General features: G+C 50.0%; 1 long non-coding RNA gene across 3 annotated transcripts in view; it reads left to right on the top strand.

Annotated features, from left to right (window-relative positions):
* Positions 1-11284, top strand: part of LOC308359118 — a 33767-nt gene extending 22483 nt beyond the window's left edge. The window contains exons 2-10 of one of the 3 annotated variants that reach the window (XR_013968378.1): positions 4543-4656; positions 5002-5166; positions 6955-7300; positions 7843-8029; positions 8270-8392; positions 8952-9066; positions 9427-9484; positions 9585-9752; positions 10988-11284. This is a non-coding gene — a long non-coding RNA (uncharacterized lncRNA). Of the gene's footprint in view, positions 1-4542; positions 4657-5001; positions 5167-6954; positions 7301-7842; positions 8030-8269; positions 8393-8951; positions 9067-9426; positions 9485-9562; positions 9753-10987 lie in introns of all 3 variants that reach the window. The other 2 variants (XR_013968376.1, XR_013968377.1) reach the window with 2 other exon arrangements.
* Positions 11285-11299: the final 15 nt, after the last annotated feature.

An 11299-nucleotide genomic window follows, 5' to 3' on the forward strand; every position in this document is an offset into this window, starting at 1 on the left:
GTTGAGAGAAATGATTTGGAACTTGTCACACATCATTCAAGAAAAAGACCTGGAAGTGGATGCATTAAGTCAGAAATGCCAGAGTTTATTGACGATCCTACAAACACCCAGCACTGGTCATGAGGTTCGAGGAGTTCGTATCGATCAGTTCCAGCAACTTCTACAGGAACGGGACAGGTTGACACAGCGAGTGAAGATCATGGAGGAGTGGAAAGAGCAGGTGCTGACCACGGTCCAAAATCTGAAGCGTGAGTCACCCCAGCTTCAGAGAGATCTGCGACAGCTCCGGGCGTGGGCTTGCACCAACAGCGAGAACGTCTTGAAACCGCAGACAGCCTCTCTTGACCAGATCCAAACTTGCCAAGGCCATGAAATAAACTTCCAAGAGCTAGAGAAGGAACTGGCCCAACTTCAGCTCCGCATCGGGGAGCTTTGCAATGCCAAGGACCTCCTTTTAGGGAACCTTGACGCGATTTTCCTCCAGCCCTCCAGCGACTCCGCAGAGGCAGCCGACTCCCTGAAGGCCACGAAATCTGACCTAGTGAGTGAGTCTTCTCAGGTGCTCCGAGAGGAGGTAGAGGAGCTCAGAAAATCAGGGCAAGGAAAAGATCCAATGATTCGAACCCTCCGGGAGGATCAGCAGAGATGGATTGCTTCAGGGGCTGCCACGGGGGAAGGAGAAGGCAAACCCCGGGAACACAGCGATTGCGATTCCCACATGGAGCAGCGGAAGGAGAAACCGGCCGTTCTACAAAACTCCCTTCGGGCTCAGGAGCTCCAAATCCAAGCGAAAAGTGAGGAGCTGCTTTCTTTACAGGAGAAGCTCAGGAGCCAGCTGAGTGAGAATGAGCTGCTGAGGCAGGCAGTCACCAATCTGAAGGAGAGGATAGCAGATTTCGAAATGGATGTGTGTCGGCTGAAAGAGGAAAATGCACAGATTGTGGAAAGATCTAGAGAAGAGGAAATGGAAAATCAGGCGATGCAAGAGACAAATCGGCTGCTTTCAGTGATGCGGCGAGAGGAGGCATCCCAGCATGCTGGGACGAAAGAGAAGGTACTCACGTTGGAGCAACTGTTGCCAGAGAAAGAAGAGGCTGAGACCAGAGAATTGAACCGGCTCGTCGACGCCGTTCGGTCAATGCAGGAAAAGGCAGCTGTGTGTCAACAGGAGAGAGATGACATTGAGTTGGCACTGACAGAGAAAGAGAGGGAAGCCTGTGCCCTCCAGAAGGAGGTTCACCAGTTACGTGAGAGAGAATTGCTCCTAAGCCAGGAGCTGGAGAGAGAGCGGCACCTCGCTGCAGACGCCCAAGATTCTCGTCACTGGGAAGCTTTGGCCTCGGAAGACCAAGTGGCTCAGCTAAGAGAGGAAGTGACGGTCTTGCAGGGAAAACTCGTTTTGTCTTCCGCGGCCATGGAAAAGGCCAGCCACGGAGCCAGTCTGCAGGTAGAGTCGCTGCGGGAGCAGTTGCACGTGGTCACCCAGCAGGAGGAAGCTGTGCTCCGGCTCGCCGCCTCCCAGGAAGAGGGAAGGCACTGTGATCGAAGACTAGCGAACCTCAAGCTGGAACTGGCCGAGTGGAGGGAAAAGGCAGACGCCCTGGAAGGAAAAGTGATGTCGTTACAGGGACGATTGCATCAAACAAATGCCGACTTGGAGGTGAAGGAAGACCAACTCCAAGAGTTCAAGAAACAGAATGAGGTCCAGCAGGAGATACTGGAGGACACACAGAAGAAACTGATGACCTTAGTAAGTCAGTTGGAAGGAATGGTGGACAAAAGCCTCCTAAGGAGACTCTTCGTGGGATCTTTGCAGGCAGCTGATGCGGAACGGCAGGAAGCGTTGAGGTTGATGGCAAGCACGCTGGGGATCCCAGAAGACCAGCTGCGGCAGCTGCGCAGCCAAGAGCCCGCGGGTGTGCCCGGCGGGGTGACTGGGGGGCCTGGATCCAAAAGCGCCCCCAACACACCTGCGAAGCCAGATCACCAAGCTGTGGCCAAGCATTCTTTTTCAGGACTTTTCCTCCAGTTTCTAGAAGCGGAATCTCAATCAGCTTTTCCACCGCCCAAACCCTCTGCTCATGACGTGAAGCCTCCAGATTCAGGAGGGAGGGGAAAAGTGCCTAAGCAACAAGGCCCACCACGACTGAACGCTACCCTGGGATCCACACCCCCAAAAAAAGATGTCAAGCCCCACACCACAACTGTGGCTCTTATTAACCCACCTGGACCGGAAATGGATCGATCAGAGCACCTTCTTCTAAGTGCTGTCACTGATGCTTTACCCACGTACACGCCGCATATACTGTCACCTGCCGAGAAGGTTGGAATGGCGGCCAAAGACCTCTCAAAGAAATAGACGATTGTCAAGCCAGAGTGAGACCACGCTTTGAAGATCCCAGGTCACTCTCTGTGTCTACCTTATCTCCTAAGGTTCTTTTTCAAAATGTCAAACATTCGCGGTTTTGCTTTCAGCTTAAGAAACGTATTCTTTTATGACTTAACCAAAAAGGGGTCTCTTAATGACCGCAGAAGTATTCGCCAAAGTGAAAACACTGGTGACTTCTTTTTTTTTTTTTAAGATTTTTATTTTTTTTTTGGACAGAAATTGAGGGCACACACACAGGGGGAGCATCAGAGGGAGAGAGAGAAGCGGGCTCCCCACGGAGCAGGGATCCTGACCTGTGACCTGATCCCAGGACCCCGGGATCATGACACCAGCCAAAGGCAGACCGTTAACAGACTGAGCCACCCAGATGCCACAGCAGTGCTGACTTTTGTAGGAGAGTCGACACTGCTGGGCTTGGAGGCTGTGGTCAAAGGATTCTTCCAACAATGTTTGTAATGCTTGAAGGTTTTCACAAGGGCCAGGTGTCTATGTATACCTTATGTAGAGAACACATCAACTTGTTTTAGTGTTCCAAATGTATCAGGTATACGAGCACACACTGCTTATACGGGAAACGAGGTGAATAGCACAAAAGTACAGGATGAATATAAGGTAAAAAAAATTGCAAGTTCGCTTTTCCCAGGTAAGTCTCATTTCTCTTCGTTTATTTTTTATTTTCTAGTTTTTAAAAATCATTTCCTTTTCTGTTGTCTGGAAAAGCACACTATGGGTAAGCTGATTTCTCTCAGGCCTTATGTATGTTTGCCTGTTTAGGAGTATAGTATTCTCTGACTTGCTTTTTCTTTTTTTTTCCCAAATCACTCTGCCTTAGAGACCATTTGAAATGGGAGTGAATTCCATCTTATTCTTTAATTGAAAACCCAGTAGCTTATGGTTCCACCCTAAATTATAGAAGCAGCTCCTCTCGATCAGCCTTTAAGCGGTTTTTCCCTGGAATGTCCATGGTCAGCTCCCTTGTTCATTTGCTCAAAAGCCCCTTCAAATCTTCCTTTGCCCTTCCAGGCGAATTGTTCCATTGTACCTTGGAAAGGATCCATTCAGATCTCTTTAAGGACCTCATTCCATTAGTTTTCCATTCTGCTGTCTCTTCGGCCTGCAAATACGGTCATTCCTTCCCTGCCTTCCTGTTGTCAGTGCTCTGATTCACCCACTCCTGTCTCAGACTGGTGCAGTGGACTCCCGACCGATCTTGCCGGTTCCACTCTCGGCCTCCCTTGAATCCATTCTGCACACGGCTGTCAGGGTGGACTGAGATGACAATGTGATGTTCCTTCCCTGCTGTAATTACTGGAGGGTTCCCCCACCGCCTGGAGTTGGACCTTTAAGAGACCATCCAAGCCCTTGCCTTCGCGGCCTTCCTTCCTCTTCATCGTTCACATAAAGGCCGCCCTGTAGGTCCAGGTGAATTCTTGCAAGCCCCAAATAGATTACTATCCAAATCACTTCAAGCCCATGTGCCTCCTCATTGTGCCTTGACAAAGGTACAAATGAGAAAGAATTTCATTCTTCTCTTCTTCACCCATTGGTAAAGGGAGGGATTCCCACCCTAACGTTATGGGATGTCCAGAGGCTGCACAGCTGAGCTCCACCGTAATTAATTCGGGGCCTATAATAGGGTTGTAGGAAAGGAGGGACACACACAGCATGCAGGGCCACGGGGGATGTTGCACCTGGGAACGTAATGGACAAAGGCTGCGCGTGCAGACTATGTAGTAAGAGGAGAGTGAAGGTGAGCCCTACTTCCTGCAGGAGGGACTGATTGGCTTGCCGGATCATTGCACAGGCTGTCAGGGCACTGGAGCTCACTCGGGAAGAAACTGTGCCTGGTCCCTGTGCTAAGGAGGGCTTGTTGGCCAGGGGATCTGATCTGTGGGAGCAGAGTGGGAAGGGAACATGGAGTGAGGCCATTTGAGGCCCTCCAAAGTTACCGGGTGCCAAGACAACACTTCCTATTGAATCTTAATCTCGGGCTTTCCATCACAGTGGACTCTGATATATGGACATCCATTTCATGCTGAGACTCTTAAGGCATGGGACAGGTGCTTCTCTAGGATGTGAAGCTGTCACGTGAGCAGGAGGGAGATGTGGTCATCAAACCCAAAACGTACTAACTTCCATTGATGTTCACGCAGTTGATCCCCAGGGAATCCCTGGGTGGCCAAGGGGTCGAAGGAAGAGCTGACGTCCTCCAGCACCATGGAATCTGGCAGCGCACTGTGGACAGAAGCCGCCACCTTCACCTGCAGGTAGGATATGCAGACTTTGGCTTCAGCCTGTAGCAAGTAGGCCTTGGTGACTCTATGAAGCTGGTGGGGGTGCCATGACCCAGAGAATAATAGACAGCTGGATAGGAAGGCTCAGAGTCTGTGAGAGACTCTGTTTCCAGGAGAGCCCAGTGCATGGCCAGCAATTGCTGCTCTGATGGTCTCTAACCAGGGCCAAGGAGGGCCGTTTCTTGCATTGGGAGCCCATGGACAATGGACGGATAGCATGGGTGGTCCAGGGACTCCAGGAAGCGGAAGAGGAGGCTGCTACAGCCTTTTGACCCGGGCACGAACAGGTGGTTTTTTCTAAAGCTTTTATTTATGTAGTTAAGAGAGAGCTCTGGCTGGAAGAGGGGCTGAAAGGGAGAGGGAGAATCAGGCTCCCCACCGAGCAGGGAACCCCCTGCCAGGCTCGATGTCAGGATCCCGAGATCAGGACCTGAGACAAAGGCAGACGCTTCACCAACGGAGCCACCCAGTCACCCCCAACAGGTAATTTTTACTTGCACAGATCCTAGAGCCTTTTGTGGAGGGGAGACCCTCCCCCCTTAGCATGGGCTCATTGACAAGTAACAGCTGAAATGGGCTTCCATGAAATTTATAAACAAGGAATATGTTGCCTCCACAACCCAGGAAGGACTGAAAGATGTTGGACTTCTATGTCCTTTTTTTCTTTTTAAGGATTTATTTAGTGACTTGATAGAACACGAGAAAGAGAGTCCAAGGGGCTGGTAGGGGCAGAGGGAGAGGGAGAAGCAGGCTTCCCGCTGATTAGGGAGCCTGATGCAGGGCTTGTTGCCAGCACCCTGAGATCAGGACCTGCGCCCAAGGCAGACACTTAACTGACAGGAAGCCCCGCATCCTTAAGAAGTTTGTCAAACAAATATCCTCACAGTAGGATGTCCTAAATGTGATGTGCCATCTATGTTCCTGGAGAAAGCTGGGTGCAGTACGATCCTGCCCACAGTTTGCCTATGATAGCAGAGCGGTTTGGGTGCCCTGTGCATAACAAAGTAAATCGTTTCTCTTTCAAGGTCAAGGGACGTGTGACTGAGAGGATGTTGAAATTGGCACTGAACAGAACATATTGGCCAAATCTATAATAGCAAAATATTCCCCATCTTTAAATTTGTTGGGCTCCGTCATGGTTTTTTATAATGACTCTGTTTCTTTATTTTAAGGAGAGAGCAGGAGAGAGAGAGAGAGAGAGCTAGCAAGGAGCAGGGGCAGGGGGCGGTGGCGGGGAAGGAAGGGCAGAGGAAGAGAAAATTGCAAGCGGACTCCACCCTGAGCACATAGCCGGACATGGGACCCGATCCTATGACCCCGAGATCCTGACCTGAGCCAAAAGCTCAACCCACTGAGCCCCCATGTGTCTCTGGTGTTTTAAGGGTACAGGGGTTTATTTAATCAGGTACAGTAAGGTAAGCAGATATATAAGTAACTCTCACAACGCAAGAAGCGTTTGCAGACTCCCTGATCCCGAGAAAGGAGGTCCTGAGAGCCATGGAGGGCCGCCCAGGGAAGCACCAGGGTCGGTCAGGAGAAAGAGGGAGTGAAGGGACAGACAATACGGGCAAGACCCTTTATTGTGGTTTCCATGGCAAGGGGCAGGTGAGTCCGGGTAAGCACGTTTAAGACTGCTTAGTTTGTGTCCTGTCAGTGGGTTCCGGGACACAGTGGTGTCTGTCTGGAGTAGTGTGTCCCTGCCCCTGGGGTGATCAGGGCAGGGGATAGTGGCCCAGAGTAAGAGTTTCTTACAAGAGGTGGTTGGGGGTAAAGGCTCCGAATTGGTTGCTTAACATGTGAAAGCTTTGCCGGTAGGCAAGCTGTTGAGCATCTCTAGGAACTAAGTAAGCCTGCCAGGGACAGTCCCTCCAAAGTCAGCAAGGCCTGAGATGTCAAAGCATTAAATACAGAAGGTAGAATCTATGGTGATTATACTTGCTATAAACAGAATTTGAATTAAGTCCGTGAAGGTTAGCCAACCGGTGCATCTTAGCAACATTAGAGATCATTCAGAACCTATGTTGTAGAGGCACAGATGGCAGTTGGCCTCCTTTTAATTTTGCCAGTGAAATTGTTTTAGTAAATTTTGGATTTCCTTTTTATTTTTTATTTTTTAGAGATTTTATGTATTCCTTTGAGAGAGAGAGAGAGAGAGAGCGCGAGCGAGCAAGTGTGACAGAGCAGGACCCAGGGGGAGCGCAGGGAGAGGTAGAGGGAGAAGCAGACTGACTCCTTGCCCAGCAGGGAGCTTGACATGGGGCTCTCTTCCAGGATCCCGGGATCAAGACCCGAGCTGAAGTCAGACGACTAACCATGTGAGCCACCCAGGTGCCCTTGTAAATGTTGGATTTACAGTTGGATCAAATTTTGAACCTATGTTGAATTAGTCGTTGGGGGGGGGGGTCCCTACCTACTGTATTCAGTTTTCTCTCTTCCAGTCCTCCTTTGCTTGGGTTTGTGTCTTCCTGGATATACGTGTGGGGTGGGGGAGTGTCTTTTTGCCCTGCTCCTCTTTCTCGGTTTTTTCTTGCAGAGTGTCTCAAATCAGCATCATCAGCCTTGGAGCTTCTGTCGTGGCGATGGTTGTATGGTTTCAAGTCTCCTGGCATAAGTCAAGGTGGGAATTGATCCCCTCAGTGTGCCATTCTTACATTTCCCTGGGATCCGGGCCTCCCTCCTTTCCACTCACAACACAGAGAGTCACCCCCAGGACTGTGCTTGGGGTGCGCTTTCCCCCATAGGATCTGGACGTCAGCATCAAGCACTGGCCCAACACCCAGTCCCTGGAACTCAAGCCCACCAGTCAGCATGTCCTGCGGTTGCCAACCTCAGGGGGGAGCCTTGGAGACCAATACAGGCCCCATGCAGGTCACAGAGGTGACACCTCCCCCCAGGATACAGTCAATTCTCATTCATTCTCACCTTGTTGGCAAGGATGGGACATTAGTTTGGAAATGGATGGCGACCTCCATTTGAGATAACAGAATGCGAGCTGACTCACAAGCTGGCCAGTGATGGCCAGTTCCCTCCCAGATTGTGACTGTCAGGTCTGAAGCTGGTTAATTAGCGAAGGAGCAGGTCAAGCTGACCCCCGTGTCCTCATTTAACACAGGGACACCCTGTTTGTGATGCCACTTGTTTTAATCACCTTCTCCTCAGGTCCCCGATGAGAGAGAGAGATACCTGCTCCAGACTTGTGGGGATGCCCTGACACCCGACACGTGTGAGTGACAACAGTTTACCAGTCACATATACTCACACTTCAGGGGAGGAGGATACCACACACCGTGCAGGACTGCACAGAGATCGCGCTTGAGAACAGAGAGAACCAGCAGGGCCTTGGAAGGCAAGACTTGCTTGAAACAAGAGGGTGTGGCAGGTCCTGGTTCCCATGGGAGGGTGTGAGTGGCTTCCTTGAAGAATTGAGTGGGCTTCTAGGGAACTGAACGCTGCTCCCCAAAAACCCAAAAGCTCTATGGCTAGTCCCTATGATGAGAAGGGTGTTTGGTTACGAGATCGCCCCTGTGAGGGAAGAGGGAGAGGAGAACGTGCATGATGCCATTTGAGTCCCTCCTTGACCTTCCAGGTGTCAAGACAGCGCTTAATACGGAATCTTATTTCAGGCCTTATGCCGCAAGAGGGTATGACAGAGTCATTCTTCTTAGAGCTAATCATGGAATTTCACAGTGAAACAGTATACAGGATAAAGGTAAGTGGTATTGCTCTTTGCTAGCAATGAATATGTAGGCTCCACCATCAAACACATTCACAGTTACTCGTACAAAGAAACTACTTTTGGATAAATCTAACAGTGCCTGTCCAGACATCACATGCTGGAAGCTATTTAGCACTGATATAGGGAATCAAAGATATAAATAAATGGAGAGATACAGCATGTTCGTGATTTGGAAGGCTAAGCATCGTAAAGATGTCAGTTGTTCCCAGATTGATAGAGAGATTTAATGCCATTGCTATCAAAATCCTGTCAGCTTTGTTCATTTTTGTAGAGATAGACAAAAATATTCTAAAATGTATGTGGAAGGAGAAAGGAATTAGAGTAGTTTCGAAAACAATTTTGAAAATAATACTAATGTGGGAACACAGTCTCTGGAGTTTCAGAACTTAGTAGTAGTTATGATAAGGAAGCCTGTGTGGTATTTGCAGAAGGCCAGACACATAGAACAGAGCAGAGCAAAGAACCCAGAAATCGTCCCCACAAATATGCCCATCTGCGTTTTGAAAAGGGTGCTAAAGCAATTCTGTTCCAGAGAGCTGGATTTTGTACCGACTACAGCCATCTAAAGCTTGTGATGAACTCAGAGAGGCGAAACTCAGAAAACAGCAGCAGCAGAGGAGGACGGTGGTGTGACCGAGGCCTCCCAGGTGGGAGTGGGAGAGAGTGTGTGCGCCCAGGGTTGTGTGGGCGGGGCCCAGAGAGCTATCCAGTGATGCTTTCCGAAGGCCCAGGGAGCGGGGAAATTGTGCAGTCAGCGTGTGGGCACAGGCGCCAATGAGCGGGAAGGGTGTTAGGACGGCTGACGTGGGCAGGTCCCTGAGACGCCTCAGTCACTGAGCCTGGGGAGAAGCAGCCCCCCTTTTGCAGCCTTCTGTGAGGCTTGCTTCTGGCCTGGCGTCTCAGGATCCCGCAACCTTGCCCGGGTGGGCGCAGCACCTCAGAACCTCCAGACCCGTGGCCACTGGTGTGAGGACGCCCCTTTTCACCTCCTGTACTTCCTCCTCAAGGTCGACGCAGAGGACGAAGGAGCGAGCAGCCCTTGGGAAGATGCTTCTCTGCGCAGAGGTACCTGTAGGGCATGGTGTCAGGGCCCTGTGTACCCGGGGGGCTGGGGCCTCGCTGGGAGGCGGGCCTCTGTCTCAGGAATACACTGGTTTGCCAAAAGGTTGCTGTCAGCTCGTGCGCCCCTCGTTTCGCACCTGTGAAGAGCCCAGAACGGGGCTTCCTTTATGGAGCTGCTAATTATGCGAGAGTGCGAATGCGGCCGAACCAGGCAGATGAGGTTTCAGCCTCGTTGGGGCTCAAGTCCTGCTCGAAGACCGACTTGAAGCCAGTAAGTGTAGTGTTGACGGGGGAGAAGTTCCGTTCTCCCTCTTGAGTAGGTTACATTCCACTATGGGTTGTCAGAATCCCCACCGTGCACCTGCGATCAGGCCAGTCGGGGCGGGGGGAGGGGGTGTACCTGTGATCCGGCCAGTCAGGGTGTGTGTGTGTGTGTGTGTGTGTGTGTGTGTGTAGGGGGAATGGCCTTCCTTTTGGGTGGGTTGTGGGTATCAGTGATTGGAATACATGATAAATAGATCTGACAGGATGTGTGAGGGACTCCCTACCTGGTTGGAAAAGACAGGAAGGAAATAATGACCCGTGAAATTCATCATTACTGTTTTGCATTGAGTGCTGAGAAATACAGGGTGCATTAGAGTTTGTAATTTCCTGAGCAGGAGGCTAAGAAATCAAGGCGGATGTGGGAAGGTGTTCAGTTAGAGCAGGGAAGGAGTGTGAACTGTTGAAGGAATTGAGAGAATGTCCTTGAAGCTCGGGGCACGTGCGGACTGTAGGGTGGGCAAAGCCAAGGTTTGGGGTGAAGACTTGTACTTTTTGTAGATTCTTGGAAACTAATCATAGTGATTTAAAACATGGGGTCCAGACCCAAGCAGATCCTAGCTCTGCCTCTTAGGAGCCGTGTTGCTAAAGCATTGTACGTGTCAGTTTCCTGATGGGAGAAATGGGGATGGTAATAATCCCACTTCACAGATGATTGTAAAGATGAAATGATATTTAACATTAATAAAACACTTAGAGCCATGTCTGACATGTAGTAGGTGTCGGTGGTTGGTTCAAGAAATCAATAAATACATAGATAAGTTTTGAAGACGTGGAGGCATTGTGTGGTGCCATTTGTGAACATAAATGGACTCCACGCAACTTCATTTCTTCTCCAGCTTTCAGATGCTGTTGACCACATGTGTCACACTGTTGAATTAGAAATAATTTTTCTCAAATGGACAGTTATTTGTCCAGAGAATCTGCAGTGCCATTGAAACGACGAGAGGGAAATAAAATGCTTTTCAGTACCATGTCCCAATTAGGTGTATTTAAAATTTCCTGATACATTGATTTATTTAATATTTGTTGGTAACCGTTTGTGCAAACTTGCTTACTTAAAGTAAATTGACTGTAGAGTAATTGAGACACAGAATAAGGACAGAGAAGTAGTATAACTAGAGCTTGGCTTTTCTTGACTCTGTATGGGATAAGTTTTTTGTTCTGTTTTGTTTTTGTTTTCAGGTAGGAAACATCTTTATTATTGGCCTTGATTCATTCATCATATAGTGTCCAGTGTGGATTCCGTATCCAGACAATCTGCCTGGCGCATTACTACGCTGGCCCCTCTAGTCCAGAGGCCAGGCCGTCCCCCGAGGGACGCCAACCCCACCAGCCCCAAAAGTTCATGCTTGGGGAGCCGAGCGCCAGGCTGTCCCAGGAATGGGCCCCTCGGTCTGTCACCCTCTATTCTGGCCAGGACTTCTGGGGAGGCCGAGGCTGGAGCCTGGACCAGAACTCTTTTTGGTTTTGTGATCATTTAAAAACAAAAACAAA

Source organism: Martes martes (assembly GCF_963455335.1).
Source record: "Martes martes genome assembly, chromosome: 18".
NCBI classification, from domain to species: domain Eukaryota; kingdom Metazoa; phylum Chordata; class Mammalia; order Carnivora; family Mustelidae; genus Martes; species Martes martes.